Genomic DNA, 6451 nt, shown 5'->3' on the forward strand with positions numbered 1-6451 from the left:
GTGTAGTAATGCTAAGCCGTAAAAAAAATCTTTCCAAGACAAATATGCTCTCCCATGAAGCCCCCCTTCCAATTTAAAGGGGCCCTGCAACACTTTCTGAGCATGGTCAGAAAATTCTGCCGATCTGTGGTCGAGGCTACCGAGAACACGCGAGTCAAATATTATTATTTGTGCGCCTTGTGTTGCCCCTTTCTCTTCCAGTTCCTGTTACGTGCTGCGCCCCACTTCTATCTTTCATAATGAACCGCTACCAACTAGCCCGAATGGCTGTTTTGCTACAAATACCATATCGCGCTGCACGAGGCATTTTATTCAGAATCACTTATCAAAGACAGCTAAAAACTAGTCTCTTCTTTCAGCAAATGACGCCACAAGCTCAAAACTCATTCGTCACAGCCGTTGGCTGATTTGAGCATGTCGCTCTTGGTTGTTACTGGTGTCACCGTGGGAGGCCGCCATTTGTGCATGCGTAGGTGCACCATCTCCCCGTATTCGAAGAAAAAAAAACAGTGCTCAAGGTCACGGGATGCACGTGACGTATTTTCTTTCTCCGTGCCATCTCTCCCTGCTTAGCTTCCAGCGCTTTCGTCGGGACGAGAATAGAGAATGCAATTGCAGCGTGTGACAAGTCTCTGTAACTCCACTCGTCCTGGGCGGATTCAAAAAAAAAAAAAAAATGAGGGTTGCGCTACGTCTATAGGTGTCTCTCTTATGTGCTTATGTGCTTCAATTTTTTTCGTGCACCTAAGTTGAGATAAAAAATATTTGTGGCGGTGAAATCGTGGAAGAATAAGCTCAATAGTTAATTCATTTCATGGCTACTTGAAGAAGTGTTGCAAGGTCCTTTTAAATGAACACACGTATTACCCTCAAATCGACTCATCATAGTGACACGTGCGGTTCTTTTGGTTTACGAAGAAAGCCGCTATCACTTTCCAGTGACACGCGCGCTCGTTGTGATTGTTTGCGGGGAGCATTGTTATCACTTTCTGTTAAGCGCAACGCAGGCCGCGTTTATCTTGCATGCCACTCTGGAACCGTGTGGATCATTCTTGAAACTTTGCATGCTTGACGCGCACATTCTAGTAACATCTGGAGCTCCAGAAATAAATCGAGAACGCGATATGACGCGTGTATAAAAAGCCGGTGCAGTGCGCCACTAGTCAGTCTTTTCCCGTCGACCGACGACTGTTCACGCCGCTGTTGCTGTGAGTTGTGTTTGGCCTTGTTTTGCTGGGCACCAGTTCGCCCAATAAACAGTTCGCCCGACATCGCCCTGACTCCTGTGTGCTTCCTCTCAAGTGCTGCGTGTATCACAACCGTGTGACATCTGGTGGAGGTGCTTCTCGGTCCATGTACCGTACGCCCCCGTCCAGCCGTGAGCCAAGCCCAAGCCGCCAAGAGGACGACGCCGACCCGGTCGTTCGAGTGAGCCGAAGACAACAAGGACTACCGCCCGAATACCTGCCGCTTCCCGACAAGGACAAGAAAACAAAGGCTGCTACGAAGCCGGCATCCACGATGACGGAAGCAAGGTCTTCGGCAACCGTGGTCGTCAACCAGCCCAGAGAGCCGCCTACTTTCCGCGGATCGACCTACGAAGACCCGGAAAGCTGGCTTGACATTTACGACCGCGTCGCAGCCCTCAATAAGTGGGACCCGGACGACAAGCTGCGTCATGTGTATTTTTACCTGAAAGACGCCGCAGGGACTTGGTTCGAGAACCGCGAGTCAACGCTTCGAACCTGGGACGACTTCCGCGTTGCTTTCCTGCGCACCTTTGCAAGCGTCGTGCGGAAGGAAAGAGCCGCATCACTGCTTGAAACTCGGGTGCAGCTCCCCAACGAAAACGTAACGATCTTCACGGAGGAGATGACGCGACTTTTCCGCCACGCCGACGCCGACATGTCTGAGGACAAGAAGGTTCGCCTGCTTATGCGAGGAGTGAAGCAGGAGCTCTTCGCCGGACTGATTAGAAACCCGCCAAAGACGGTACAAGAATTCCTCTCCGAGGCTACCACCATCGAGAAGACTCTTGAAATGCGGACCCGCCAATACGATCGGCGCATGTCGCCAGACGTCGCAAAAGTCCGAGGACTCTGCCCCGACGACCTGCGCGAGACCATACGCGCTATTGTTCGTGAAGAACTGCGCCGCACGTTGCCATCGTCTCAGCCCCAAGTCGCCTCTCTCGAAGACGTAGTCCGCGAGGAACTACAGCGCTCACTGAGCGTTCCTGAACGGCCACAGCCCCAACCGGAGGCGATGACCTACGCCGCTACTGCACCTGTCGCCGCTCCTCGCCAACGCCAGGACCCAACGTCTCCGCAGTTTCGTCGCCAACCACCGCCGCCACCCCCGACGCCTTCCCGCTCGCCAGTAATCCAGCGCTCGCCGAGAAAAACTGACGTTTGGCGCACCCCGAACCACCGCCCACTATGCTACCACTGCGGCGAAGCCGGGCACACCTACCGCTACTGCCAGTACCGTGAGATGGGACTGCGTGGCTTCGACGTGTGTCTTTAATATCTTTAAGCTTCACAGCTTTGTACGACGGCTTATATTCTCTAAATACAATAAGTTTTGAAATTTAGATATACAGGCCATCACTCGCATCCTACCGAAAGTCAAATCCTACCACTATGCAAAGTTGTTTCGACTTCCTTTGAATTAAACAACAAAGGCATTTGCATAGAAGCCTTATATCAATTAAAAAAATATTGTGCAGGTTATTTAGGCCATGATAAATATGCCCGTTTTTCTTTATATGTGAGATTACAATTTGAAGTTATTCGACTAAAATCACTATTTGCTTCAAATTTGCTTCGAACCTAAAATTCACTATTTGCACAAGCCTACTTTTTAGTTTCCCCACTTGAGGGTCATGAAAAAGAGTTAGTAGTCTGTTCTTTTTTTCTCTCTCCTTCACCGCTTTATTTATTGCGAGGCATTTTGTGCCAATTGTTCATGCAGTGGCTGACGACGATGAGGAATTTGTGTTGGGCCAAATAGCCCAACAATGAGTTCTACCAAAGTCGTGAACCACCACTCGGGCGTGGTGGGAAAACACATGCTGCGGGTAGCAGACACTTCTGCGAACATCTCGACCAAACATTGCAGTCGTAAGAGGCAAGGAGAGCTCACAAGGCGGTCTCTTTTCAACCCCGCTCGCTTGAGGCTCCCAGTGCCTGTTGCTGTGTGTCGAACAGCGGGTGGCATGCTATTGGCCGATAGCCAGAACAAACCAAAAGCAGCATTTGCATTAGATGTTCTTCTTGCCTCAGACTGCCGGTGCAGTGCTCTACAGTTTGCTAACATTATACTCGGTGAGCCAAACCAACAATTGGAGTGCGCGATCATGTTTCATGGTGAATACTCAATGTAATGATGCGCGCTGATGTCGACTTCTTCCGTCGCATCGCTTCCTGCCCAGCTTCCCAGCTTGATCTTCGTAACGAGAGGGGAGAAAGTGCTTAATTAAAGGGACACTAGAGGGAAACAGTTACTTGGTTTAGATTGATAGACTGAACTCTGAGAATGCTAATGCCATAAATTTCACTTTCATAAGTTCATCAATGGAGGAGAAAATCAAGTTTCATTTTTAAATTTTGCATTGAAGTGTCTGCACCTGACATCATGAATTTTAAAGCGTTGTTTTTTGTTTTCATTGTTTCGCGACATTGGCTTGATGAAAATTTTGGAAACTTCGTATGCTAAATCTAAGGCACCCACACATGACGATCAATGTACTTCATGCCTACCGATTAGTAGCTACGTAGGACCCAGTAAACACCGTCAATATCGAGGGCGTCGCGGTGTTTGGTGCGGGAATCTCAATGGGGTGTCTCCACCCGCATTTTCCTTTCGTGCATTTGCTCGCTTACCAAGTATTATCTCATAGTAAGAGCAGCATTTTCGGGATTGTGAAAATGTACTTGACTACATAATATGCGAAAAATGTTTTTGCTCTTCTATGTCCCTTTAAAGTTTTTAATGTCAATTGAGTCGTGAGGCAATAAACTGAAGTTACTTGATGATTACCTGGAAAAATGGTTGATGGCCCCTTTAATGCAAAATGTAAGTACCATCACGTGACACTCTGTAGAAGGTATTAGAAGGGGAAAAAATGTTCACAGTTGATAAATATGGCATATTGCCTAAACCTTTAACATTTAAATTTATGACTAATTCAATAGATATTTTAAACTTGTAATTATTGTATGAGGCCTCAATTACTCGAGAGCACTGCACATAATTGTACTGGCTAGCTGTTCAAATTTTTGCACAAAGAGCAAAATAACTTCAAATGTAAAGCCACAGACTGGATATGTTTGTTTATGTGGTCAGTTACGCTCCACCTGGCTTGCAGATTAAACTTAAAATTTGAAAGGCGGTGCCATCATTTATAGATTCACTTGCTCTTTTGAAAGTGGTTTTGACTCATAATTGTGGAGCGCGCCAACAACTACATGAAAATATTATGGAAGAAATGAGTTCTTTTCATTATCATCGTAAATGCTAAAGGCACGATGGTAACCTGATGGCACTTAGCGAAAGAAAATCATCCATGCGAATTGCCTCGATGCACTGGTTTGCATAAAGGAAATTCAATTCTCAAGGAAACTGTGTTGTGAAAAACACAATATGCAATTGCTTACTAGTAAGACCTTCTGAAAAGGGGTATTTTCTTCTGCCCAATGAGGTGTACTAATAATAATTGCCAGGACTTTATATGCCAAAACCAAGATATGATTCGGAGGCAATTGTGAATGCATAACCTTGGTATCAACTTTCGAGCACCTAGGCTTGTTTAAATGTGCACCTAAATATATGTGAATGGGTATTTTTGCATTTTGCCTCCTATAGAAATGTGGTTGTTTTAGCCAGGAATTGAACCTATACCGTTAAGTTTAGTAGCTTGACATTTTACCTGCCAAGTTGTCATGGTGAGTATCGTGGAATGCATCATTGCTGCTTTGGTTGGAGCATTGAATATTCGCACTAGGAAACCTGAGTTCAGATTCCTAAATAATTTTAAACACTTTTGTCTATGCTTAAGGGGCCCTTCAACACTTTTTCAAGGAATTATCTTATGGATTTCTTAAAGAGCTTGCTGCCTCAGCAATCAACCGCCACAAAAAGTTTTAGAGTCCGTCAAGTGCGAGAAAAGTTACGGCTAGGGATTTGCCACACACTTCAGGCGCTCTTCTTTCTCATTTCGTGCCAGTGAGCCCGCTGAAAGCATTGCAGGAGGGGGAAGATGCTTCCCTTCGTCAGCAGGTGCTATGAACTTGAAAACTTTCTTTTCTGCTTCAAATGAGCAGCTTACTTTCAGTGCGATTGCGAGAACTTGGCGCCATCCTGTGACGGCCACGATAACTACGCAGCTCACGATGCTCAAATCATGTAATGGCTGTATACCTTTAGTGTATGGCACCAGTATTTGAGTATACGGCATCATTTGTAGAGATAAGAGAGAGCGATTCCTAGCCTGATTAATTTTAAACTTCAGGTCACATGCTGAGCAATAATCTTTGGCTCATATGTATTCTTAATAGCCTCAACTACCGACTGACAGTGCCTTCTGAACATGCTGAAAAAGTGTTGCATGGTACCTTTAATCATGTTTATGTATATAATAAGCTGTAGTGATGCATCGCGTTCGTGTGTGCATGTGTGAATGATGTCACATCTGATTGTAGAATTACCCATCTATGCAAATTGTGTTGTGCTAGCCTATGAAATTCTATTTTCATTTGGAAGCAAGAAAGAAACAAAGGCACACAATATTTTAATGGTTTCTAGCTCCTTTAAAAAATTCACTGGTTAAAACTCTTGTGACCAGATTATGATAGTATTGGAATTTCTGTAGGCCTCTACAGTGGCTCAATGCACGATTGTATCGGGAAGGATAGGCTTCTACTAACCACACGCTGCTCTATTGTAAAAACCCTGCTTCCAGCTCTCATTAGGGGAATGGAGTGAAATGGAATAGAAGGTCATAAGCAAACTGCAGTTGTGCATCAAACAGTGCCCCCAATTTCATTGTTTTCAACAGCTTGCCACATTGTGCGACTAGTAACGTTTAAACTCATTGTGTCCCACAACAGATAGAAAATGAAAAAATTTCCAAAGAAATCACCTGACGTACCAGAGGTGCTTCTTGTATTCAAACATAAAGGAGCGCCTCCTACATTGAACTAACTTAAGCTTTCCTTTTTTTTTTGGCATTGTGAACTGATGACTCGGAATGCTCTCTGCATGCAAAACACCTAACTGTGAGTACGCCAGAGGCCGCAGGCTCATTGCCTTTCAAGTGTGTACATAATTTTATACAGCGCTCTGACATTCCGGAAGTCTTTCACTGTAGGGGGTGCTCAAGGTATCCACTAAGTTTCGATCACCGGTTGGTCTCTAGATAATGTTTCAACCATATCCTAATCTGCATGTA

The sequence above is a fragment of the Rhipicephalus microplus genome, chromosome 4, assembly GCF_043290135.1.
Source record: "Rhipicephalus microplus isolate Deutch F79 chromosome 4, USDA_Rmic, whole genome shotgun sequence".
Lineage (NCBI taxonomy): Eukaryota > Metazoa > Arthropoda > Arachnida > Ixodida > Ixodidae > Rhipicephalus > Rhipicephalus microplus.